Source organism: Atractosteus spatula, chromosome 21, assembly GCF_055471065.1.
Source record: "Atractosteus spatula isolate fAtrSpa1 chromosome 21, fAtrSpa1.hap1, whole genome shotgun sequence".
NCBI lineage: Eukaryota > Metazoa > Chordata > Actinopteri > Semionotiformes > Lepisosteidae > Atractosteus > Atractosteus spatula.
The window spans coordinates 1,179,245-1,207,071 of NC_142726.1; the positions used below are offsets into that span (position 1 = coordinate 1,179,245).

The following is a 27,827-nucleotide window of genomic DNA, read 5'->3' on the forward strand; positions in this document are numbered from 1 at the left end:
GTCATGACAGTTTTATTTTAGAGAACATTTCAGAAAAATTCTATTTTCTTGTCCCTTGTTTACAAAATAAAAAACTCTGCCTGCAACCACTTTTATTTTGCATCATTATTAATTTTGTGATCGTTGTGACGTTCCTATTCAAACACATAATAGAATTGAAACTCTGTCGGTGTTCAGATGAAAGAGGATGTTTAAGCAAAAAAAACTATTACATATACTGTCTCGTCTTGTTTTAAAACACCGAGAGGACACATACGAGGATGTTCTTAAAAGAAATTCTAGTCCAGTCGATCAGGTCAGAGTCAGTTACACAGATGCGTATTTTGTTCCGAGAGATTGTTCTGTTTTTCCGCACGGAGGCCAGAGTGATGGAACCGGGTCCAGAGTGACACGACGTCGTGCAGAACCCGCCGGCGCTGCAGCCAGGTAGCGAGTGCAGGGCAGAGGATGTGGTCGGGCTGCTGTGGAAACAGATCACATGCTGGCTGCACAACAGAGGTGATGTCTGGGAGGTGTGGGGTGGAACAGCAGACACTCGATCACTCGTTTCCAACTGAAAGAGCTCTGGAGTCTGCCCTGCTGTGTCACTCTCACCCTCCCGGTATCGGCGGTTATCTGCACTGTTTGCCCCATGACCGTGCCTCTCCTCTGATCTGATAAGGAGACGTGCGATCACATCAGGTACACGATCACAATCTCGTTAAGCGCTCTCCATTTTTTTTATCCTGGCGAGAAACAGTGTAAGTCGCAGCCCCACTTCAAATCCAGCGATCATCTAGGTTAGGAACCTTTGCCCCTTTCAGTGTCAATTTAATCAAACAATCGGAGAACTGCTACGGAGGAGCCTCTAGGGCTCACTGAATGCAAGGACCCTCCTCCCTGTTTTTGTTCAGAGCCAGTACCCGGCAGACAGTTAACTCCTAGCCCCTGCTGTTCCTGTCAGTGTATTGTGTGCGGAGAGAGCCTCAGCACGAAAGCCACACGCGGAAGCTAAGTTTCAGCAAAAGCCGGCTTCTTATTTCGGGTGCAGGAGGAAAAGCATCTCTCTCTCCAGACTTCTGCTTTTTTTTTTCCGTACCTAATTACCCCAGAGGTCCTGTGTCTGATTGTTACCAGTGAACTACTGGGGTTTCCCACATCAGTCTGTAAGAAGAAATTTAGATCAGAAGAAGGAGGAGGGAGAAAAAGAAGAATCTTACCAGATCCTTACAATGAATTTGTACGGTGGCACCGCAGCAGTGCTGCAGAGGAGGCTTGTGTGAACAGATGCCCTGATGCTTGGCTAACCCTCTCACTTTCATTAAGGGTGACAAATCTGCTGTCACTCCGGCAGAATTCCAATTTACAGATAATGATTCTTGCATGAAAATTGATCGAGGGGCAGCGTTCTTTCTTTCTCTCCCTCTTTCTGTGCTCTCCCTCCCTCCCTTCTTACTCTCTCTGTCTCTGTCTCTCTCTTGCTCCCTCTTGCTTTCTGACTGTGCTGTTGTAGCCTGAAGGGAGTTTATTCTTCCCTCCTCCTCTGTTCTTTGAGTCAGTAGTGGGACACAGAAAGGAAGAAAGCAGAAAAGACGTACGGAGGACTGAGAAGGAAGCCAGACGTTTGCTTCAGATCTCCCACTTAAGATGTTGTGTGATGTGATGAACCAGGAGGCTTTTTTCCTCGCTGAGTCGTTGGAGTATTAATTTTTCTCTCACTACCAGAGCTGGGCAAAAGAAAACAAAGCCTGTTTATTCTTAGCAACAAGAAGTCGCCTGAAACCTGCTCCGCTTGTCTCTTCTGTTCCTGTGTGCCCCCTGCCTTCTCCTGGATGAAACCCAGCCCATGGAACACCACCTTTGACATTCGCCTCACTGAAAGAGAGAAGCGAGCTCCCTTAAACTCCTAATGAATGACCCGCACAGAGGGCTTTTCAGCTCGGAAGCCTGGGCCGACCGTTCCTTGTGCTCGGCTGGGTTTGCTGTCTTTGCCTTGGGCATCTCTAGCGGCGAGGGCAGCTCGCTGCTGCACCAGAGCGTCTCAGGGTGCTTGAGCCTGACATCGTTAGACACTTACCTCGGATCTCCGTAATGGCAACCTGACGCTGCGAGCGGGGACCTTCTAACCTGTCCGGACCTTGGCTCTCCTTGTGTGGTGCCTTCCTGTGTCTTTTTTTTTTTACCAGGACATTCCTGCATCTCTCTTTTTTTCTCTTTAGTGACCACAATGGAACTGTAATGTAAACCATGTTTGGACTAAAGCCTCCACTTTACTATCTGCCAGGTAAGGTACGGAGAGGGTGAGGGAGGAAAGTGTCTTGAGAGGTGTGCTAAAGGGTACATGTTCTTTTATGTATTTTTAAAGCAGCGGCCACAGTGTCTTATTCTTCTTTATAAAGAGCAAGCTTGCAACGTGAGAACTTTGGCTTTCATTAGGGATGGGGGGTATAGCTTTTCTTCCTCCTTTTGTCTCCATTATTAGCTCCTAAGTGGCGAGCCTTGTTTTATTTAACAGCAAGCTGCAGAAGCACTTAAGTAATCTAAGGTGAATTAAGCTTGGTGTGGGGTTACCATCAGTAGGTGCTTAACAGTGTCTCATGGCTGAATGAGCTCTGATTATGTAGCGATCAGCCAAGATGTAGCAAATACAAGACTTGTATAAATGAGGGTGAAAGAGAAGGAGTAAAAAAAATAATCTTACTGCTTTAATGTTTGAAGCCACAGGGAGGCTGTAGCAGTTGGCATGATTTTTACATTAGGCACTGTGAATTACCTGCATTTTAGCTTGTTGCGGGCCAGGAGGCTAGCAGTGAAAAATGGCAAAGGATTACAGGGGCTTAGAGATATAATGTGGTTCGCTTTAACTGTTTGCAGGCTTACACACAGAATCCCTCCTGCTAACACTAGCATGCAACCACTGTGGTGCGGGTTTGGTACAGTAGAGCAAAGTAACATTATTGAAAAACTTACACAGCAGGTAAACCCCTCAGGTGGGCTCGTCATGAACCACGCTAGTGACTTTTAGGATTCATAAATTGTAAAAGTGGAATGAGATGAATTGAGAAGGCTTCCAAAGAAGTTTCAGGGCTGTTCTAGCTATACAATTGTGGTAATATGAATTATTTATCATTCTAAACATGGTGTTGAAAAGTACAGCAAGTGAAACAGTTTTTTGCTCTTTTGAGGTGGTGTGAAGCAATGACACGCAAGCAGCTGATGATGTGATTTTGATAGGGAGTTCTGACATGACACGATGGTTGCTGGATAGTCACTACATTCTGGTAACACAGAAATGGGAAAGAAGCTCCGATACACAATGTGTTGATGCACTGTGTGCTCTGAGGCTCTGGGTGAGAGTGTCCTGGAAGTACACTTCAGTGAAGATAGTGAAGCACACTTGCTGTGCTTTTGCTTCGGTGTCTAGGCTTGGGTTCTTTTTCAAGCTCCTGAGCGAGATACAGCCCAGTTACCTTTCCACTGTGGCGCAGACCGAAAGTGCGCAGAAACCCGAGGCTGGGAAACATCAGGCTTCCTCGTTCAGAAACCGCAGCTGTTTATAGGGCTGACTGTGCTTTTGACTAAGCTCAAGTCTCCAGTCAGTTGATCCTAAAATCGCAGCAAATACTCACTAATCAAATTTAAAATCAAGTCTTCTCTCCATTCAGTTCAACTTGGTTGTTTCTTCTGCTTGAAATGGCTCACCTGTCTTGTTACGATATGTAAAATTATATTATTGTGTCATTATCATTATTGAAATCATGCTCTTATTTCAAACCCTAATTGAATTTCTTGTTTAAGATCTGCTTTTCCGTAATGTAAGTTCATAGAAATCTGTTTCTTTTGGGGGGACACAAACATGAACATGCAAGGAAACAACACTAAATCGACTGGAAAATAATACAGTTTCGGCCAGTATAGTTTCCTACAGGTTTTCACATTTCTCTCTCTTTAATATTTTGTGCTTGGGAATAAAAGAGAAATCAGTGCTGCGTGAGTGTACTGTATAAGTGCTGCCACCTCGCTTTTAAGGGGTGTCAGCATTGGAACCAGAGCAACCCAACAGCTAATACTGATGAGCACCTCCGATTTGAAGAATTTCTGAGCTTCTTTGCGATATTTCTGGAAGGCCGTGTCTTGCGGTCTCTTACTTCAGAGCGGTAGTCACCCTGATATCAAGCATTGTGTTATTACCCACAGGCAGCACGAGGCAGTGTCCTCTGATGGGTGTCGTTCCGCTCTCGTTGCTCAGGGCTTGCGTGTAGATGTGCACTAGCCAGGAACTTCCACTCTGCTAGAGCAACAAAAAAAGATTAAAAAGAAGGGGGGGGGGGGGTTGGTAGGTGGGGAGGTGGGTTGCGTCCTGCCAGCACTTCCCTTTTCGAAGATGAATGGTGCAGAAGGAGGAGAGCTCTGGGATCAGTCAGGGCACTCTCCTGACAATGCTGCATAAAGCTGACACTCTGTGTGGCTGAATTATTTATTCTTCCCGACGAGGCTTTCACTGGCGAAGAGGCCTTGTGAGGGCAGAGGAGGAATGTGCCATCATAATTATTAATAGAGTGGGAAGGAACAGTCATTGATCACTGCCTGTCCGGATATTCACTGTTCGTTTACACACCTCCTGTTAAGAACCTCGTCGGTTATTACCGGCGTCAGTGACTTTCCTCCTTTCCTAAAGAAGTATGAAAGCAGTACCTTCTTTGAAGAATGCACTGATTAATTTCCAGGGATCTGTTTATGCTAAGAAATAAGGAAAAAAAGCAAACAAGTGAATGAATGTGTTGTCAGTTGGGATGAATCCTGTTCAAACCAGTACAAATCAAGCGATGGTGAAAAGCTTCAGACCCTGAGAGAACCAACTATCAGTTCTGTGCCAAGACACTGGGGTTTGTATATGGTAATCATAGTCATTTGTATTTGTACCTGTCCTTTAGGTCAGGGAGCAAGTTTTATCCACCAGAACAGATAAGAAACGACACTTGAAATCCTGCGGGTGCTCTGTCTAGACTTCTCTGTGATCCCGAAGGCTTTGCACAAGTATGAAAATCATTATTTTCATAATTATTCACATTTGGGCAAGGATACAAAGCTTTTTCTGTTGGGATAGAAACCAAAAATGAAAAGGTCTGCTATTGTTTCATTACTGTTTAACAAAAAGGATAACCGAGACTTTCATACAGGTTTAGAGGCTGTTTGCGTTTGCATAATGCCTTGTTCGCTTGCTCACTCGACAGTCATGCAATCCCACAAGTGGGATTTTTTATGTTTCAAAGCAGTGCTATGGCAGTCATAGAGAAGGGAGACCGATATAAGGAGATCATTTTCCACATTATGCTTGGTTCTATTTATCTCCACTTTAGGGAAGCAACGTGACATATGAAGATTTCAACTCATGGCTAAAACAATGGTGCCAAAAGAGGTTAATGGGGTATCGAAGTCCCTCTGGGATAAACGGGACCTGTGCAAGCAGGACAAGTTGCCCCCGCGCCAGAGGAGCATCGCTGTAGTGAAGTGTCTGAGTGAGGTACCAGGGAACAGAGAGGGCAGGCAGCTCCTGAAGGCAGTTTGCTAGAATCAGGAAGTCCAGGGCAGCTCCTAAGAGTAAACCTAAACAACGCCTAAAATCCTAGATGAATCTATATCTTAATACTAGAATCATAAAGCACATGAACTGGAGGCTACTACGTAGCTATGACATTCTGAGTGGCATTTGGCTGTAAAAAGTGTGTTTTTTTTCCTAAAGTAATTGTACTTTTAGTTATTTGTAGAACAGAACTCCTTATTTTAGAAACATATGTGACAATTCCAGAAACAGAAGTGAACCTAGTAAATCACTTCTGTATTTACACAACTACATCCAGTGTTAACCAGCTGGTGCAAATTAAGGTATTTAGAGAAGTTAAGTGACTTGGTGCTTAGAGGCCAAAGTCAGTTAAAGATATTGAAACAAAAACTCTGGCTACAGTCTCTTAAAATAAGCTGTAAGTTTAGTCAATTTATTCTGGTACAAAAATAGAGCCTTTATTGTCTATATCTTTGCTTTGGCAGGTATTTAAGTACTAGTGGGTGTCAAAAACCATACAACTACAGAGTTCCAATTGATGTATCTACAGGGAATCGTTCAGTATCTTTTAATGGACGAAATAAGTGAAGTATTTTTCAGCTCTTTCATGATGACAGAGCTTCACTCCTCAGGTGGTTAAGACACCAAGCAAACAATGTTCATATCCTTCTAAATTATTCATTTCTGATATTAAATTATATATATATACGGCTCTATTAATTATTAAATTTAAGTGATTATTGTGTAGCAATGCCACAAGAAGTCTTCTCATCTCCTGATTCTGAGATTCAGTGGAGTCACAGAAACAGAAGGGAGCGTCCCAGGCTGTTAGGCGGTGTGTGTGTGTCTCTGCCCCTCCTGCCCCACTGCACGTCAGTCCTTAAACCAGCCATCACCACAGGACATAACCACAACCCTTACCATCCTGAGGGGCAGCTTAACAGAGGGCCAAGAGAGGCTTCAAACACATCCATGGTCAACTGTGTGATTCTGTTAGCTGTTGAAAGGCGACCATTTTGTTTGTTCTAGTAGGGCTCAATTATCCTGGTGCCATAGTTAATCCAAGGCAGCCAATACTGAGGCAGTACAGAAGGCTAACTCATTCTCAACATTAGGTCTAACCAGGAGGGCTATTAGAAAATTTCAAGCATTTAAAGATGAATAGCGTTAGCTATTTGAAGGTGAATATGAATACTTGATAAAGTTTTACATGTTTGTAAAAGCATCTTATTTGAAAAGCATCTTTCCCAAAATGTGTGCAAAGGCAATTTATAAATCCTAATGCTTGGGAAACAGGTGCTTTTTTCAAAATTCCTGCTGAGTGATTATCAAGAGCTCTACTTGTGAATTCATCTCTTTTTTCAGTTCAGCTGATCTCAAAGTAACTGTTCACTTTTGTGTTACTGTGGAGCTCGAGAGATCGAGGTATCTGTTTAAAAGGCTGTTTATTTTCACACCTCTGAAAAGTCAAATTTGGGGTATGTGTCATTCTTCTTTAACTTGAAAATGATCGCAGGGGCCTGTGTCTGCTCATTTGCCTGCCAGAGAGTGGCTCCAGCAGGCTTTTGGAGTTCTGGTGTGATTATTCAAACGTAATTACCTGCGTGTATTCTTTCTGCAAAAGTGCTGTTTTGAATAAATGGATTTCAAATACGGTCTGAATTGTGAGAGGAAGTTTTTTCTCTCTGTTGGAAAAAAAGGATGAAACAATATGGTAATGTACAATTTATGAAGTCTCTTATTGGCGAAGCCTGGCAGCAGCATGAGCCCTGTGCTGACTCCTGAAGGCGACCTCATCGCTGAGACCCTTAGAGCAGAGCCTCTACACTTCCTTCAGTACCGTTCACACACAGAATTAGCTTCAGCCTGCCTTGTCGTCTTAACTGCCGTTGCCGTGGAGACGGTATCAGACACATGCTAGTTTTTCAATGATTATTTGACAAGAAAAAAGGGGGAGCATTAAAAAAAAGAAAAGCAAAAGGAAAAATTGCTGCTTGAGCTCAAGCAGGCTAATTACCCCTCCTCAAGAGTGTGAGAGAGAGAGAGAAGGAGGTGCAGCTTGGGAGATGAGGAGCCCATGCACCACCCCCGCTGTCTTGCTTGTTTGATTTTTTAAGCCCAAGGACGGAAGGTGACAGCTGAGCTGGCCTGTAAGCCAATAAGCCACTATTTGCTTTGTCAATAGCAAGACCACAAAATGGAAGACCTGGACTGACCTCATCTGAATATGTGTGGTGCAAGAGTTCGTGTTACTGTCAGTACAGCAGAAAGGGCGTGAACGTAAGGTTTTGGAATTGCGTGCTAATAACATAATTCAGTTTGGATTTTCTGGACTGCATTCTTCATGTGGAAGATTTTAATCCCAGTCTTCAGCTACATAAGTACTCTCCCATGTGCTGTATCTGCATATACTGATCGAATGACTATATGACTAACCTTAAATGTGTTAAAGGTAGATTATATTAATAATCCTATCTGTAGCTGGACAGAGCTAATATTCATACATTGCATTATGTTTCGTATGTGTCTCAAGCCCCTCCATTGGCCTCCTTCTGGCTGTGATCGACCCTTTACACTCCTGAATGCGGCGTCTTCACAGGGAGAGGTTGATAATACTGACTATTCCCAAACGCCTCTAATTTGCACTTTTTGGAGTACATCAATAATTAATGTTTGCTCTCGGCCCAAATAAAATTGCAGGCACTATTAGAAGTAGGTCTTCAGCAACAGAGCAGGAAGGTTTGAAATTCCATCTTATGCCTGCAGGGTTTTTAAGGAGGTGTGACAGAAAGGGCTGGCTTGGATTGCTGTAGGGCAGGGCAAGAAAACAACATCACAGCTGGCAATGACAACACTTCCAGGCAGCCTGTTGCCGATGCTTCAATAGAGGTTGTGCCGCCTTTTGTGCACCGTGACCTCTCCCATACTGACGACACCTCCACAGCTTCCTCCCAGGCATTTGGAAGCTGGGATTTCAGAGCCTGGCGGGCGTAAATGTCAAAGGTACAAGCATTTGCCTGATCCTGTCAGACAAAAAAAAACCCAGCATATATCTGTAAAGGAGACAATGCAGGGCGAATATCTCTGGTAGCAGCGGGAATGTTGCTGAAATAGCCTTTGGCAGAGGGGTGCCGGCCACAGCTGTCTCTGTGCAAATTAACTTCCCTTCAGACAATTTGCATTGCACCTCCATGCTTCCACTGCGCTCGTGCTCACTGGACAGCACTCCAGCCAGGGAGGAGGCTACATGGGTGTGTGCAGGCCCACTGACTCCCACTGATGACATGGAGCATCCAGCTGATTGATCAAGAGATGTTCCGAGGGGGTTTTAATAAGCTTGATGCAAAACCCCGTTCTTTTTTTGTTTATCCGGTGATAAAAAAAAATAGTCTGGGTCAAATAGCCACTTCAGCAAAGCACGGCTCCTGTGTGGCCAGCTCTCTGAAATAAGATTAATTGCGGCTGTCTTTGAGAGACAGAGAAGGCAGGGGCAGAGAAACAGAGACCTGAACGGCTAACAATTACCCTGACCTGTCCCTGTTATCTGCTCTGGACGCGTCTCCAGCGATGAGGTTTCTGACCGTGCAGCCGCTGAGAGCTGGGGTGTCCACTTTCTCCAGGATCAGGTTTAACTGCCCACTGCCCTTGATGCAACAGGTTGTGCTGCGTGTGCTGTTGTTGAGCCTGCACTGGGATCGGTTACATGCTGTTTGCAGGTGCCAATTCCTGTGAGGCAAAAATCTATTTATAAAGTCTAAATAAAGTGCCCCTGGAACATTGTTTCGCCAGCACTATTGTGGGCCAGTGTAAGAGAGAGGAGCTGAATCTGTGAGTGGCGGAGCTCCTGCAAGGGGAGTGTGAACTCGGATCACTGTGCCTTCCTTGCCCATCCTTGACTGAAGCATCATGCTTGAAGCTGCTTATCTTGCTTAGCTGACTTGTGCTCCACTGTGGCAGCCCGCAGGCTTTCCAGAATGTTAGTCTTAAATGTTAGATGTACAGCATAAAGGAAAATTAACACTGCTTGAAGGAATATCCTCTAATTCATGTGCTGACTTTTAGAATATTCTTAATCCTGGCTTATTTAGCCGTTTCTGTTGCTTGTTGGCTGAAGGGTTGCTAAAAGGAATAATTTAATGGCCCTAAATTTATTTTACTATTTTCACCTTGATTTTCAAAAATTCAAATTGGTTACACCCATAACAAAAAGGGGAAAAATATTTTGTTAAAAATGAAGTGAACAGTCTTGAAGATGCGACTCAAGCTTCCAGGATATTTAGCTGTATCTGTGCTTTAAACATATTGAGTTCGAGACTCTAAAAGGTTTGGGATTTTCCCCTCTGGATTATGATTGAGCTGTGAAAATAGAAACATGGCCCAAAATATTACTTTAAAAATGGCTGAAGGTAAAAAAGCATATTGACTTTTTCAGTAAGGTTTGATATTTCTACATTTTTTAAGTGTGCCCATTTTTCTTTTGCAGAGGTTTGCTGTGGTCTGGCAACATTTAAACCTGTAATGATTATTTAAGCCTTTACGTTAAACCTTTGAGTGCAGCTGTTTCTGGTTATTGTTATCTGGTAGTAAATAAGGTGAAACTTTGAGGTTCCTGGAGTCAGTAATTGCTAGAATGTACTATGAAGTTTTAATAAAGCTGTCGGTTATTGTTCTGGTAGGAGTCTGGCTCTCTCGGGTCCCTAGCACCTCTGCTTACTTTGAGCACATACACAACAAAATCCATTCGAACTGTTTGTATACAGGGTGTTCCTCAGCTCCGTTAGCCTGATGTAACCTCCTCCCACCTCCAAGAGCTGTGTCTTCCAGCAAGCCTATGAAGTCAGCATATTGTTATTCCAATGAAGCTTGCGGCTGCTATTGGAGTCATTAGGCCGCAGTAAAGTGTACAAATTGATTAGGCCATTATTTATCTAGGTGGTCTGACAGGAGCTTTAAAGTGAGGCCAGCTTGTAGCATCTGGTCAGTCAGTCTGCTTCCCAGGTGTCAGGGAAACAGTTCAGGGACTGAGCCTGAACACGGCCATAAACCACTCACTTCAGCACCCAGACTTGCGTAAATTTGCCTTGTTGATCTCCTGTTAGGCCACATGGTTAATAGCCGGAGAGAGCCTGTGGTGAGAAATAAATCAAGACTGCAGCATGCAGGGGCACAATAAAAGCCAGAATCGACGTGCTCCCTCAGTGGAACAGGTGAAATCCATGTCCGCAGAAAATATCCCTTTAAAACGTCTTTCATTTTCATTTGTTGTTTTTGGGGGGTTTTGTGGCTGTAGTATTTTGTTAAGGAAGTTCACGTTGATCTTATATTATTGTCTAAGAGCCAGTACCAGCTTCTTTGAAACAGGTCTGCATTCTGATAAGATTTATGTAAAGCCCTCTGTCTGCCAGACAGTATTTGGCATTTATTTTTTCATTATGTAATGCTCTTTCCTAAACTGTTCACTAAGTGCAGTAATTCCCATACAAACCAAAGAGAGAGAACAGTATTTTGAAGATACGCATTTGTCTAATATTTAATAAAATGTAAGATAGCAATTATTACCGCTTTGTTAAATTAAATAGACAAATGTTTCTGCAGTCATTCCTTAGAAATGCTTGTAGGAGAGGATTCTCTTTCTTCAGGAGCAAAGCAACCCTGGATCCAGCACCTCACATTATTTCTGTCTCTGTAAATCATGGGCTGATAAAACAGTGTCTGGCAGACAGAACTGGCTAAACAGGTATTAGAGCTTTAATTAGCATCTGTTTTGCATGAGCCCAACTCGGCAATCCTGTGCCGGGCTGAAGAAGGACATATGTGACGGATGCTCTTCTTATTCAGTTAAGTGGAGAACAGGTTGGTCCACATGGGAGCAGTAATTTAGGATCTTATTAAAATGCCGGTTTTGCTTTTTGGTATTTCAACACAGAGAGTGGTTGTTCATAAGGATATGTTGTCGTGGTGCCATGGTTTAAATGTAGACTGGATGCGATCCAGATGCAAGGATGTTGGTCTCACCCCCAGTCACCTGGCCCAGACCGAGCTGGGAGCGTGGCCACAGTTAGGTCATCTCAATGTTGTCCATCACTGGCACCTCTTCCATCGTGGATTTGATCCACTTACGTGATTGGTATTCTTTAATACATCTTCATCTGATTTTCTTAATCTGCTGTGTATTTTGGATTTTACCAAGCTTCTTTCTTTTGGCAGAATCGCAATGGCTCTTGTTTTCTGCCCTGATATCACTAGCAGAGGTGACTGCACTTGTGCTGATGTCCTGGGTGATGGAGAAGAGCAGACAATACAGTGAGGTTCAGAACTGCGAGAGGTTGTTCAGCAGTTAACTCCGTCTGCCATGTTAAAGCTCTGATTGTACAGGCTGTGCTATTTAACCCCCTTTGCTGTCACCAGCTGGGGCTGACAGACTGAAGCCTGAGCCAGTGGTGAAGATGTTATCAGTCATTTCACCTGATTGTCTGGTTGCACATCCGTTGAAAGCTCCATCCGAGGTTTTGATAAGACTTTCTCACCAGAAACAGTCAGCCCTACACAAGTGTGAGTGAGATTTGCTTCAACTGACGTCTGTTGTGGTTCACCATTGTGAACTACACTCATGGAACATAACATCTGCACCAGATAATCACATGTGCTGTGCTGAACAATGGGTACTATCATGAAGCCGTGTGTTGAATGCCAAAAATGTTGATGCAGTGCAGGTTTGAATTACAGACACACTATAGGATGTAGCTGTTTTTCAACAAATCACAAACAACAGTGTTCCTTCTAATGTAGAGAAATAGATGCAATTGAAGACTTTTCCTGCTGTTGCTGCTTAAACATGAATTTTCCTAGTTAAGAAAAGTGACTAGGTGATTCCTTCCCATACAGTTTGTGTGGAGAAAAGGGGTTAAAATCAAAGCCTGCGCTCTCTCTGGGTAGGAGTTAAAGTGCTGACATGAATGTACAGCTTTAAGACATTCAGGCTGCCTCCCAGGTTAGCTTCCCAGATCCGCACCTCCTGAGACCTTTCAGATCCAGCTCATGCAGATAGCCCTTTACATGTTCAGGCTGTCTGACTGTAGTGCGCCTGCTGTAACAGGAGTCTGAAGCTTCAGACGGCACTTACAGTCAGTACTAACTTACACCTAATTGAAAAATCTTTTCACAGAGAAGCCAGATCTTGCTGCTGTTATGTTTTTTAAGATGTATAATTCAAGCCAAACAAATAATAAAAGGCATGGGTACATGGTGATTAAATATTATTATGTCTCCCTCACTGCAGACAAGAATATTCAAAATAATTCCTTCTGAAGTCAAATGACATCCTTTGGAAAGAAGAGAAAACAATTCCAAATTGTGAGGTAAATTTATGTGGTGATTTTAGGGTAAGAAAAAAAATATCTGGCACCTCCTACTCGAGATGAAAGTGAGAAGCATTCTCTGAGGTTAGCAGTTTTATGGTCTGACTCAAATGTGAACTTGGACTGATGAGTTCTTACAGTTTAAAGACCTTTATTTTGCTGCCTTGTCCTTATCCGTTTCTTGCAGTAACAAGAAGCTTCTCCCTGTTAGCATCGGCACAGAAAGCCAATAAGAAACCACTTATTGAATCTGCTCAGAAAGCTGAGCTGATTTGCATGTGCCAGCTATCGTTTCCTTCCCTTCTCTTGGCAGTGCCCGTCTTCTCAGTGCCGGTTCGTCAGCGAGGGTGATGCTGCTGAGCCTCTCTCTAGTGTCCTTTTAAAAAAGATGCAGGGTGATTAAGTTCAATCCTGAACCCTGGACTAAATGTTTCAAAGACACCTTGTGCTATTGTGACAATTATGTAAAAGCTTCCCAGCTTGTTAATTAAGTATTGACGAAGATCTCTGCTTAGAGCTGCATCAGTTCAAACGTAACCTGTTGTTTCACAGTGGAATGACAAACTGCAATATCTCTCTCAGCAGTATTTTCCTTAGTACAGCTCAACAGAATTTGTATGCAGGAAACTTTCATTGAAGAAATCAGTGTTCACAATCCCCTGTTAAAATGAACTATAAGCGTTGTTTACTTACTGATCAGAATCATGAGTCACTGCTTCACTTGAATTGTGCTTACACAAATTATTTACACAGTCCTGCACTTTTAAATCTAAACAGGCTTCTTAAAATGTTATGCTGCTACCTTGGGAACTTAGCTTAATTATCTGCATTAAAAAAACCTGTGAAAAACGTGTCCTCTCTTCAGCTTCTTGGCAGGAAATTCAAAGACTGAAATTGGAATTTAGGGACAAATTAGCCAGGACTGTAATTATGGTAAGTTTAAAATGTAAATACATTGACTGATCGGTTAAAATTGATCCAGAATGTTCCAGCCTTTAAGGGGGAGCTCACTTGAGCTGTGTCTTCTACACTTCCCAACTAATTAGGAACAAATGTATTAAGGCTTGAAATCTACCACCCAGAAGACATGAAAGTTGAGATGTCAGAACGGAACCTTTGTTTGAATGTTTCTAAGCCTTTTGAACCTCCTTAATGACAAATATCTCCTGATTTCAGATACTGAGTACGAAACATTTGCAAATGTGATGTAAATTTGTCTTCAAATATTTTTTTCTGTACCTGTGTAGAATTCCATCAAATTCACTGAAACTATAAATATGAATTTCTACATTCAGATGTCACTTGAAGTTCATCAATTACCATCGACAAGCTCAGATTAACTTTTTATCCAACCGTAAGTCTCAATTGACTTGCAGCGAAATAAACAGCCAAAACCAGATCGTTGTGTGTTGTAAATATATTGCAATAAGTCACAGAAAATGTTACATTTCCCTGATACTAGGGGATGTACACGTGAAGGTTTTCTAATTACTCAAGCTACTATTTTACATTTATAAGCAGGCACTTACTCTTACAAACACAGATGCCTGCAGCGGCTTTCACAATAGGGCTGTTTTACTATAACCTCGAACATGTGTCAGTGACAGGGGACTTCTCTGAAAAGACACAATTCCTAATCCACCAGATGGAAGAGTTCAGAAACGTTTGAGCCCCCGCTTGCGGCGCTAGTCCAGTTTCTAACAATGAGAGTGGACCCGGAGCTGTTGATCTGAGCACTGCTAGAGGTTTGGAGGTTTTTATACTTCACTTGCTCTCGGTACTTTAATGGAGGGGCTCCCCTGATGCACTGTGTCAGCTGATCAGAGACGGCATGTGAAACAAGGAAGTGATTGAGACAGAGTCGATGTTTAAAACTGTTTCAAAGGCAGGTGTCTTCGTACAGGTGGGGTCTAACTGTGAAGGTTTCTGTTGCTTTCTCTTGCCTTCATTTTTACCTCAGTATCCCCACGTGCAGCCGGAGCGTTCGCCCCTTGTGTTTGGTGGATTTTGATACAAAAGGAAGTGCAAGCTAGTAATCTAAAATGCATAAAGGAATCATTCTTAGGCTTTAATATTCTGCTGTGCAGGGTGACTGTCTGAGGTTTTATATACACCTCAAGCAAGCTTAGACTTTATAAAAACGATCAGTTCACTTTAGTACCAGTTGCTGGAGGGCCCTGCTTTGAATCGCTCTATTTAATATTCCCCAGCACTGCGCTGTGTATAATTTATTCCCGTTTTGATGTGCTTCGTGGTTGGTCTGCTGTTTTGTCATGAAACTATTATGAGCCCTCGATCTGAGCAGTGCAAACAGTGACATTTGCCAAGCATAAAAATTCAATTAATTCTGGGAGACAGATTAAGTATACGCTGAATTTTAATAATTTGCTGTAAAGGCTGAGGATTACTTCAGGCAAGATTTTTTTTCCCTACATACATGACAGTAGTTTGGCACAAATACATGGGATCACTGGCCGAGTATAATTCATCTCATTAAAATCACTGCAGTGATGCTTGGCAAAACTGAGGCATTAAAGGGTATGAAACCCTTTTTCTTCTCTTCAGATTTTCTTTTTTTCTGTCTGAGAAAGAAGGTGGGGAGTCAGGGAGCGGTTAACACTCCAGATGAGATTCAGTTACTGACCCGGTTCTGGGACTGGCCAGGATGCAGTGTGACACAGACAGGCCTGACCCTTGTGAAAATGCTGACCAAAATACAATGAAGATCCTGGTTGTAAAGCATGGTAAAAACCTTATCTCGTGAGGGATAGTTATGAATAAAAGGGTTTCTAGTACTCTTACATATTTCCTGTTTTTTTTCAAATGTCATCATACCATTAAATCCTGAAAAGACAAGTTGAAGATGGTTCCACCTGCACAGTCCATGCGTCCTTCCGGCTAATCTCTCCTGTGCAGGGGTGAAAATAACAGGTCGCAGTCAATTTCTTCCTGTGCTGTGACATCTCCATAGAATAGCTAAAGCGCCGATCAAAGCTCTCTTGCATTTCTGGAGCCATGGTGTAAAGGTGCCGGTCAGGCCCAGTGGGGGGCGCTGTCCATACGGAGGCGGCAGTCTGGTGACTGCGGACGTCGGCCCTGTGGTGTTACTAGGCGGCAGGAGAGATCTCGTCCGTCTCTGTCCTCCGTGCCAGGACAGACAGGCACGTCCCAGTGGGTAGCGGCGGGAGAGAGTTGGCAGGCGGGAGGCAGGCATATGGAGAGCAGGTTGGCACTTTGGCTGCCACTGGGGTGCGCACCTGCAGAAGCTGGCACGGGTGCCACAGCGCATGGCAGAGGCCTCCCAACTGCGTGCCTCTATTTTATTTAATATTTATGTTTCCCAGCCTTTATTACTGGGCCACCGGCACAGCCCGCAGCGAGAGTCGGGGCTCGGGAGGCGTCCTGTGGCGCCTGGGCACCTCCGTCCTTGGCTCCAGGGCTCCCTGTGTGGCAGAAGGGGGTGAAGCACCCAGCTTTAGCAGCAGGGCGAAGCTGCGGCTCACGAGCGTGCGGTTCGTGGAGACTCCTAATGAGAGCTCGCTCATAGATAAAGGGTGGAATTCAGTCAATCTGGGTCAGGAGAAACAGGTGTCAGATTTTTGTTAGAAAAGGCTGGTAAGCAATTACAGCTGCATGCAATCACAGCAGTGATGGCTGTTGCTGAAAGCTGCACCTTAGTAATGGATATAAATGATTGTGATTAGCCATTCCAACAAAAACAATAAGCTGTCAATGATCTCAGATAAGGGCTGGGGTGTGCATAGTGATGAACTATCAGGTCTGTACTTATACCGTAATTGAAACTCATCCCTTCTCTCACTGTAGAAATGAGTTTTTGTTAGTTGTGCATTGTACATGTATGAACGTTTATGCAGAAGATCTAGTGCCAGTAACTTTAAGCAGAGACACACCAGCTGTACTTGAACAACAGCCTTGGCTGTTATTCGGATTACCCATATTCTCACAACCCTGGGTCCTAATGTGTTACCTCGGAGGCACTGCTATTAAATTATATGCACTCAGAAAAACTGTTTGACCATTCTTGGAAAGGAGGTAATTTGTTAATTTGTGATTTTAAATTAGGCAAAAATAAAATAATGAACCAGGAAAGGAGTCTCCCTTCTTTCGCGAAAGAGGCTTTTTTGAAAATTCTGGTTGAAAGCTCTTGGTAAACCTTGAACTGAAACAAAGGAACTGTTATTTAATTGGGTTGAACTATGTCTCCGATAATGAGCTGTTAATTAGACTTTATTTTCAAGAATCCTACTTTTGCTTCCATGTCATATTTAGTTTAATTAGTCACTAACAGACTTTGAAGCTGCAGGGCAAAAGCGGCAAGAAAATTGAGAAGACAACAGAGGTGTGAAAATATCAAAAAATCAGTATCCCCAGTAAAGGATACAGTTGCGAAGTGTTTTCTTCTCTTTGTGTGGTCCAGTTCTTTCAGTGTCACTTCTGAGAAACGGGACAGGATACCGCTGCGTGCTGTAGCTGTACTCATGCCGTTTGCTTGCTTAGTGGGAGATCTTCCTGAAGTTTGCACCCCAAAACAGGGAATAAATAAAAAAAATAAATCTGTACACTTATAGAGTGCTATTCCGTGCAGTTTACAGGAAGGGGCATCCGTGCACACCCAGCAGTGTGCAGCCCCACCTGGATGGTGTGCCAGTCCGCCCCCCACACACCAGCTCTCAGTGGGAAAGGGAGGCAGGACAGCTCCCGCAAGGCAGCACCGCTGCTCGTATCAGGACAGCAGCCCAGCCGGGAGGAGTGGCGGCTGCTCTTTCCCAGCTCGGGCAGTGGCCAGCGGCCAGCTGTCTGCCCGGGCCGCGCTACCCGCCGCCTGGCGCCTCTCCCTCCCGCCCTGCCCGGCTCGCAGCCCCAGGTGTTGGTGAGGCCTGTACATGCTGGCCCTGCTGGCGCGGCCGCCGGTGGTCCGGGCTCGTCCACGCTGCGCCGCGCAGGTGAGGGGCAGCTCGCAGGCCGGGCTTCTCTAGACAGGGAAGGGATTCAGAGCCATGAGGCTTTCCGAGTTAGCAAATCAGTGCTTACTGTTTAACCTTGGCTTTCGATATAAAGCTTCCAAAAGGCAACCACAGTGTACACGCTGCATCTTCTTTTTCTCCTCCAGTGAACCAGAGCAGAGAGGATTTCAGATCTGGCAGGAATAGAACTGAACCTGAGGTGATTTCACCAGCACCTTGCTGGGGAGAGGGGACAAAAATAAATATCAGAAAATGTATAATATATCGTTGCAAGGCGCAGGATTGCTAGCAGATGGCCCTGGTATTAGGAATATGGAAATACATGCAGTAAAATTTGCCATTTGCCAGTGTTAATTTCTTATCCCAAGGTAAAGCCCCCTCCTGCTGGCCCTGCCCGTACCATCTGTATGTTCAGAAACCATAACTGATTGAGGGGGTGTGTGCTGGGGGCCACGCTGTGGCAGCGCAAGAATCTGCGAAGGCCAGGGGGCGGCAACTAAAGAGCACGTCCAGCGAGATCGCCAGGGTCGAGCGGCAGCGGCCCTGACTTGACAGGGGCTCTCTCTCCCGGTGCCTGTCCCGGAGAGGCCCACGGCTTGCTTCGGCAGAACGTCACCCGTCAGGGCCTGTACTGGGTCCCTGGAGTCGTCTGGCTGAACCGCTCTCCTCCGCCGCCCCGTGACTCGGCACACAGCACGCGGGGTGCATAAGAGCAGGAAGGAAGTCCGGCTTGTAGGAGCAGATTCACTCTCCCTTTACAGGCTGCAGTTTGGAACTTTACTTCCATGTCTTACGCTCGTAAATGAGGAGGCACAGCGGCGCGGGGGTCAGCACTGCTGCCTCTGGACCTGGGCTACTGCCTGTGTGGAGCTCGTAAGTGCTGCCCGTGTTCACATGGGTTTCCTCCAGCTGCTCCAGTTTCACTCCCAGATTCCAGGGGTGTGCTGGAAGGCTGATTGGCCCTGATGTCTGTATGTGCCCTGTGATGGACCGGTGTCCCTTCCAGGGTATGTCTTTGCCTTGCGCCTGTTGCTTGCTGGGAGAGGCTCTGGCTCCCCACACCCCTCTGTTGAACAGAGCGGTTAGAAATTGGATGGGTGGGAGGATGCTCTTGAGTAAGAAACAAGCTGCTATACTGTGAGGTACCAGACTTGCTGTCCTACTACTAAGAGACCGAGAAAGACGGGTCCTCTCTCATTTGTTACCTGTTTTCTGCTCTAATTAACATCTCTGGTCAGGCATAGCTTTTTTCTGTACGTGTGTTCTGTTTTTGTACATAATTAACACCAGCTTGAAAACAGAAGAGTGAATTAGTTTAATTGCTTAATTGGTCTCTTATCTATCTATTCACAAATTTTTAATACAGTTTCATATCAATTGCAATGTGCAAGTCCACATTTTTTCTTCACAAACCATGTTTTTGAAGCTGAAGAGCAGACCGGTTCTGTGAGCTTGCTCTGTGCACAAATTGTTAACCCCGTTAATGGCTTGCTGGGGCTTTGCTTGCCCTCGTTAGCTCCTGCGATGCCACGCTGGGTTTGTTACCATGCAGAGCCCCTTGTCTCTCTTCCTCCTTTATTATAGCGATGCAAATGAAGTGGCTCAATGGAGAATGTGGGAGGCATGTCCGTACTGCCTGACAGCCACTGGGAAAAGAAAAGGCAGGGATAATGAGAGTACACTGTGCACCAAGAAAGACTGTCACCCGCTTTCACCCAAACATTGAAAGACTTCAGTAGTCGAGATTGTGCTGCTCCCATCCAGGCATTGTGCACATGTAGTGTTTAAAAGGAAAATAAAGAAAGATTGCCTTCTGGAGTGTTGTGTCAGTGCACATTCTGCCCTGTTGCCAAAACAGCACGACTCGGGACACTTGTGAGAGATTTAATGTTATCAGTTGCTGATGAAGAATTGCAGGCAAGGCAAATTATAGTGTGCAGTCAGGAAGCACCGTCACATCAGTCTGGTTTTGTGGTTTATTTGAACAGTTTGCATAGAAAATTACAATATAACACCATGCTTTTTAGGTCAGGAGTGATATTAAAGATCTTTGTGGACTTGGATGAATACAAAAAAGACTGAATCATGAAAAATGTCTTACTGGAAGTTTTGAACTAAAATTATGCTTTGCATCAAGAAGACTCTCTACAAAGAGGTTTCTTCATGACACAGAAAAAGAAAGCAGATAAATCGTTTTACATAGCTGGCAACTCCAATGGGTAACATACTATACTGTATATAAGGAAACTGTAAAACCAAAATATAGGATTATTGATATTTGTGTGGTACATTGTGTTCCAAGTGGTGTACAGATATCATCATGTAGGACTTGAAAAAAACAAGCCAATTCTGTAAAATTCCTACATTAAATGATCAAACAAAACCCTGATTTTGAACAAGGCTTTGCTGCCGAGCTTTGTGATTTTGAAGGCAATGCATCTAGGCTATGCCTCAAAGATACCAATTCTCTGGCAGACGTTCCTTGACAGACTTGTCTGTGTCATTTTCTGGGCTATCATTCACTCATAAACACTTCAAAACACTCCCTCCGCTATGCGCCTCAATGCTGATACCTTCAAAGAAAAGGAAGATGAAGCCAGTGACCTTCTGGATACGAGGTGAAAGCTTAACCTAAAAAATTAATCAGCCATGTCCGACCCTTAGAAATGAACTGTTTTTTTCTCAAGCTTTAAACTGCGTGAAGTACATTTTCTTCACTACACCCTGTATAATGTTAAGCTTTATGCTGGAAGTCTTAACCACCAGACGTATCTGAGAAGTCAGGCAACACATTTATAGCAATTAGGGGGAAGAACATGTTTGTCCCTGGAAAAAACTGTTATAGCACATTTGATTCCCTCTTCTTCAGATGAAGATAGGGTATCTGTTTGTGTCTTTTTTTCACCTACAGTCATCCTCTTTACCCCTGTGAGGCTACTTCATCCTTTGCAAAGGCCTTTTTGGATCCCACATACTGTTATGCAGGCAGCATTAACATGTTGTCGATAGTTTGCATTGCAACTAATTGGAAGCCTTTGCGATCCATACCATACATTCAAGATTTCTTTGCAAATCACACATATAATCTACTAGGATTAGTTCCTTCATAAAGATTAATTAGTTGATGAATTGCTCTGTGTTTGACAACTCCTATGGGCATTGCTAAATAGCTCAGGACAGTGAATTGGGAAAACAAGAGACAAAGCCTTAAGCCTTCTATAGTGGGAGTAAGAGGAACCATTTCATACTCAGTGTAGTCAAGCACTTTTATTTACAGTAAATGGTTATGCTACAGTACCAGTGTAAACCCGCTGGAACGGTTAAGGGTTAGTTTGCTTTTTGGTTTGAGCTGGTTCATCTAGTCCACAGAAATAAAAGGTGGTGGAGGCAAGTTTGGATCTCACCATTGCTTAAAATATTTTGTCTGCTATATTTTGAACAGTGTGGCATATTAAGTTCTGGCTCTTCCATTTTACATCTACATTGGAGTTATATCTTACTGTGGCAACCTGTTTCAATCGTTTCACTTACCCTTACTCCTGCCAAAATGTTGGGGCTCTATTGGGCAAAACCATTTTAAGGCAACTACTGTATTTCACTCAGTTTTGCTATCCCAGGCAGTAAAGGGTTAAGGAAGTTTTTTTATTATGCACTTGGCGGACGATTACTATAATCGCTCCATTATTTTTAAAGGCAATTTCAGCGCTTCTCCTGAAGAGAAAGTCAAGTGTGGATTTCTTTTGCCTATCGTGTCTATAAAAGATTGTGAATATGACATCAGTGCTGTACCCCATTCACATGCAAATGAAGGACCTGCCATAGCAAGAGAAAGGCAGAGTTTCACCTTCTAGGGTCTTGTTCTGTGTGGGTCCCCCTCCCTGCCGGAGAAGCTGGGGCTCTGATTGTTTCTGACCACGAGTAAAAGAAGACCTCGTTCACGCTGGTGGGTGTTCTTAATGGCTGTGCACCCCAGGGTATTTTGGCAGGAGACCGAAAAGACTCTCCTCGCTTGAGCACGGCCCTCAGTACACCTGCCCTGATATCACGGCGCTCCCTGCTCCCCAGCACGGCACGGACACAAAGGGCATCTTGTTTCAATTATCCGCCTGTTGAGTGGCTCCGGGCTGCTTTCCTCTGCCACCTGGCCCTGCAGGCAGAGACACTCGTCCTCTGTGCGGACACAGACACAGCCCACAGCAGGACCAGTACGTTTCGCAAAACATTTGTTTGCTGTGTAATACTGTAACACCGAGGTGTAGGAAATGTGAGTCGGGGGCGGACACGTTGCTGCGATGCTCGAATCCCAGGTCTCAGTGAACTTGTAAGGTGACTTTCCTCCTTTTCGTGTACAGTAGGAGAATCATGCTAATTTATTCCAAGCAGACAAGATGAGACCCTGTGATAAGCTCTGCACGGGCATGACGGCCACACAAATGTGCCAGTTTTGTCTGCGGAATAGTAATTTTGTTGAGCCAGATGCATTTATCCCTTTTAGAAAATTGTTTTTCTTCCCATTTTACTTACTAGAAAATGCATCTTTTTTAATTTTTGCCATTTCTTTTTTTGTTTTTTGTTTGGGTGGCAATGTTTTAAAAATATCTGTATTGTTAAACAGTGTAAAATTGTTTTATCGCCATAGAAGACTGAGGAAAACTGCAAAATGTTTTTTTCCCTCATCAGCTTTAACCTTAATAAGATTTCCTTTCTTACTGGTGGGCTCTGTAAATACTGATGACTACGGTACAATCTGTCATCCTTTGAATAGTTTAACACCTGCTGTTCTATCTTTTTCCCAACAGACGTAATTTTTTATGTGTTAAAGAATTGCTAACATGCTACTTAATGACATGGATAGAAGGTTGTGGACCATTTAGTTTACAAGTCTAATGGGTTTGTCAAGTGACTAAACCAATCCTCTGTACTGCTGTGATTCAGTCTAGAATGTAACCCTTTCACTGAATGGTATCCCAGACAGCAGAACTCTTGATAACCTGGTATCTAAAAGCTAAACATAAGAATCTCAATGTTCTTGATGTACTAATGTCCCTAATATACTTCGAGTGGTTAAGATGACTTGTAAAAAAAACACTTAATGGAAGGCAGTGCTGCAGTTGAGCAGCATCCCCAGTAAAAGGAGGCTTTGTATCTTGATGTAAGAAAACGTCAAAGAGTCGGGGATGAATAGCTCTTGTAAGGAAAATGTCAGTGGCATTAAAATGTTGATAAGCAGAAGCATTTTTGTGTCTAAATAATTTACATCTTTCTCTAATCCCCAACCTTCTCGGGAAGTGTCCTAGCTTAGGTTGCCATCTGCCAATGAGGCTTAAAGACTAGTTATCCCGGTAACAGCAGAGTAAACATTCCTGCTTCCAGCGTCCGGGCGCCAGGCCCGGGCAGGGACGCGTTTCTGGTGTCGGTGTCCAGTGAACGCTTTTCTTGTCGTGCCCTTTGCTGTTAAAGGGGGAAGAGCCTGTCGCCGCTGTTTAAACATTCAGAAAGAGACCTTTTGGTTTGTTAAATACAGTAAATAACATCAGAGGCCTCGGTAAATGGAAATCAATACGATTACTCCATTAGCATGGGCCTGAACTTGAAGCGGCTTTTTAACATGTCTTGTTGCTGCTGCCCTTCTCCATTAAGGGCTTATCAGCTCTGGGCTGCTTTTGTTGTGCTGAACCTCGCTGTCTCTCTGTGCTCCTCATCTCTCTCTCTCTCTTTTTCATCCCTGCATGCGTTATCATTCTGGCTGCACTCCCCCTGCGGCACTGTTTGAAAGGCTGACAGGCAAGCAGCAGGCTGGATGAAGGGACGATAATTGATGTCCCTGCTAGTAGCTCACTGCAGCAGGGCAGGTGTCCCCTTGGTGGCCCCTTCAAATACCTCTCCTCTCACATCCACCCCTCCTCCTGTAGTGCTCTGAGCAGGCACACACACACACAGGCTCACAGTCGCAAACACAGACATGCATGCAGGCACCCTGCAGCTCTGACGCAGGGCCTGGGGCATCCCGGACTGCACCGGGGGAGAGCGCCTGCACACGTGTGTGATCTCCAATGTAATCGTTCCGCTTTGGTCCGATTTGCATAATCCGCATAATCACCCTGATTTTAATTGCCCACAACTCGGCGAAAGATCATGTGGTTAAGTGGTAAATCATAATTAGATAAATAATTGGTTTGGCCATAGCAAGCTGCTTTGTTATACCTGCCATCTGCTAGAAGGTGTGGAGGAAGGAGGGGGGAGGGAGAGCAGGGGGTGGCACAGGCGGAGTTCTCTGTTTCTCAGAAAAACAATACAGCTCAGGAAGGCTGGGGCATGTGTCTGTCTCCTCTCCCCCTCGCGCTGGTCTTCAAGTGGAGGGGGGGCAGGAGTCCAAAATCTGCAAACTGGAGCTTTGCTCCGACCAGCATCTTTACAGTGTGCTGGGTTTTTTTTTAATTGGCACATCAACCATTCATGGCTTGGACCACTTAATATAACAGAGTAGAAAATCTGACTTCTTAGCACAAAAGCTTGGGGAGGGAGAGAGGGAAGAGAGAAATAATCTTCTTGGACTAGCTCAGACTTATTAGTTCTGCATCAGGGTCCCGAATTAAACAGAACTGACACTCGGTAGATGCCAGGATGAGTGGCTGTTATTTTCACTGCATTATTTTTTTATGTGCCAAGAGATTTGCGGAATCATGTCGCTCAACTGGGAATGACGTCTGCAGGTTAACCCTTTCGAGCTCCGCAGCTCACTCTCACTAACACTCCTGGACTAGTGATCCCAGAGCCATCCGGGAAAGTGCACAGGTCTGCTTCCGTTCAGCTGTGTTGGGAGTGTTGAGGAAAGTGCACGACTGCATGTTTTCTTTCAGAAATGCAGATTCATTAGAGAGTATATTGAAAAAGCTGTCTTTTGAATAGAAAAAGAGAGAAACCTTCTTTTAAATAGTAGAACTAAAAATGAACACAATTGAGTGATAAACAGTGATGATGTTCAGTTCAGAGAAACGCAGTGAGTTCCAAATTAAAACAATTAGAATCTGCCCACCACTGTTATTGGTCCCAAGGCAGGTGATGAAATTAATTGTATAAATAGGTTGATATGTTTAAATTACAAAAGGTCGTTAATTATTTTCTTTTTAGCAGCTGGGAACAACAAAAGACTGATCTAGGGACAACAACACTGATATAAAGGGATGTTCTTGTGTGCTGTGATTCTACAAGTGGCCTCTGCTGTAAATGGCGAACACACAGTGATTAAGCTTTAATGCATCATTGTACATAATGGCCTTTCTGCATATGCCAGTATGTCCTTGTCCTGTAAGGTCTTCCTCCATAAACTCGAGGCAATGTGGCAGCCATCCTACATTCTTGTCCATTAAACAGTTTCAGAACCCTTTGTTGTCATTCAGTAAAAGGCAAACAAAGCTGCATAGTGTGTAAAAGCGAAGACCTTTTCCTGAGCTGCAGTTCAGCTATTTAGGCCGTTTCCTATTTGCTCATCGCTGTGTCATGTTATTGCTGTACAGATGGTGCAGGTGAAGTCTCTGTTCGCTGTCTATACAAAGGAAAGGTAAAGCCCATTTAGGGCCAATGACTGGCATCTTTGCATGTGAAAGAGCCCTAATCCCCCAAAACAAACATTAATCTCTCTTTGGAGGGGCACAGAAAAAGTAGGAGGCAAATAAACAGGATTAGAATGTTTATCTTAAAGAGCCGTGTTTCCGTTTTCTGTTAGATTAAATCATTCTCAGGTAGGCCCCATTTTAATTTCTGGTGGATAAACTATAAGAGCTTGTCATTATTTTCCTATATTCCCTTACCTCCTGTAAAAACCCGGAATGATATCAAATGAAGTGCTTGGGAAAGTAATAGGACATGAAGAAACAGATGAAATGTCCCAGGAAAAGCCATGAGGAAGGAGGAGAAGACTTGCAGAGTCAAAAGGACTGAGGCATTCAGCAGGTTGTGTAAACCCATCTGAAAAGGGATGCCTTTTATTTTGAACAAACTGCTAAATATATGTTAATTAACAGAAATGAGGGTTTAGGAATGATGACAGGGCATGTAACATTGTGGAAAACCGTCAGGCTCAAAGTTTGTGTTGAGGCTCAGTGGGTAGGCTGCACAAAGGCACTCTAGATCACAACAGAAAATAGAGCTGCTAATATCAGGCCTTTCATCAACAGCTACGTCCTGTATTTATTATGAATGCAACACAGAGTGGATTGTGAGCATATATTAAGCTTTTTAAGTGTTAGTTATTGTCAGATTTACTGTAAATTAATAAAATTCTGCTCGAAAAACAGAACTAATGAGTTGAGGTGGTCTTCGGCGTGTTTGCATAGTTACATCTTCCTGGTCTCTTAGTTAGATCCAAAGTCTTAACAAATGGAAGGTGTTGTAGAAACCCCTCAGAAAAACCTCCTCAATGATGTTTCCACAGTGAATGAACTACTGTCAATCATTTCATCTTTTCAGTTGAAAGAGAAGAGGTCATTCCCGATTACCAACTCCCAAAAAAAGCTTTTTGTTTCAGCTGGAAACTCAAAGCACTGGAGATGAGTTAGGTAAATGACCCACCAATCTTCTGCATGTAACACTAATGGACTAATATTGCTACTGAAACATACAGTAGGCAGTCTTTTCTTTTTTCTGTGCCACTCTCAGTCGCCTGAAACAGAAAATCACCGCCTGAGCCTTCGGATTTTTTAAATCCTTAGTATCTCCCTGTATGAAGGGATTACAGGATCTTAAATCCCCCCCACATGCACCTCTTTCTATAAAGTGCGTGTAATCTCATTGCAATGATATTTTCTGTATTTATTTTAATGTTGGTGAATAAAGTAACTGCTAAATTCCGCAGTATTCAGTCGATGGAGAGTAGGAGTGAATTCTGCATTATTTTGTCTGAATGAATATTGATTTGAGTATCTTGATTACAGTGTGATGCAAAATAGCTCTTGCAGTGCTGCTTGCTGCCAAAGCGTCTGTGTACAGCTCTGATAAGCGAAAATGTCTTTCTTATAAGTGTCCTATTGTTATTCTTCTTGCTGTGTAGTTACTTACCTGATAGGAGTTGTTTCCAGTTAAGCTATTATGTTATAGTAAGCAAGAAGACAGGTGCATCTTAGTGCACCTTTTCAGTACTACAGATAATCTAACATCGCAGATTCTTCTGTGTTACATTGCAGGTCTGTGTTCCTCTGTTATATCTGTGTTTATCCACTCTGCCTGTGGTTCATGGGAGGTTTGGAGTGAATTAACTGGACGTGTGGCTCTTTACAGTGGGGGAGAGGAGCCTAATGACAGACTCAGACAGGCAGTAATGTTGATGAAATGTCTTTATTGGGGCATAGCAGTAAATCCAGATTGGCAAGATAGCCAACACACTTTACATCTCCTAAACCTACAAAAAAAGTTTTTTTAGATAAATGACCTGCAGAACAGAGACAGGTGTCAAGGTGAGACTTCATCACTGCGAAGGATGTATCCCTATGTGCCTCTAAACTACATTTATAAACGTATTTATAAACTCGCCAACAGGGCTCAAAAGCTTTTTTTACAAATGTCTTGTCCAATATCTAGTTGTGAAAAACAGAAAAAGAAATCTACACTGATTGTGTGGATCCTGGTATTTCTGTATGTTTTGACCCTTGATGCTTTAATTGATGGTGATATTAATAAACTTCTCTTTCAGTATTGCTACAAGAAAAAAAGGTAAAACTAATGCCATCAGCATAGTCTCAGAACATAATGGTGATGTTTCCTTCAGCCTGTGTAAGAACCTTTGGGGCTAATCATCCATTGAAATATTGTCTGCAAAAATCTGGTACAGTTCTAACTGGTATAGTCAAAACAACAAGACCACCCCACCAAATTGACTGAACCAGTCCTTTATCTCTGAACATTATGGAAAGATTTTTCATCCATTTAAATGGACAGGTAATGATT

The 27,827-nt window shown here is 43.7% G+C and overlaps 1 protein-coding gene across 1 annotated transcript in view; it reads left to right on the plus strand.

The window, feature by feature from the left end:
* Window positions 1–27,827, plus strand: part of gse1b (Gse1 coiled-coil protein b) — a 266,120-nt gene that overhangs the window by 176,284 nt on the left and 62,009 nt on the right. The gene's annotated exons all lie outside the window — the stretch shown is intronic.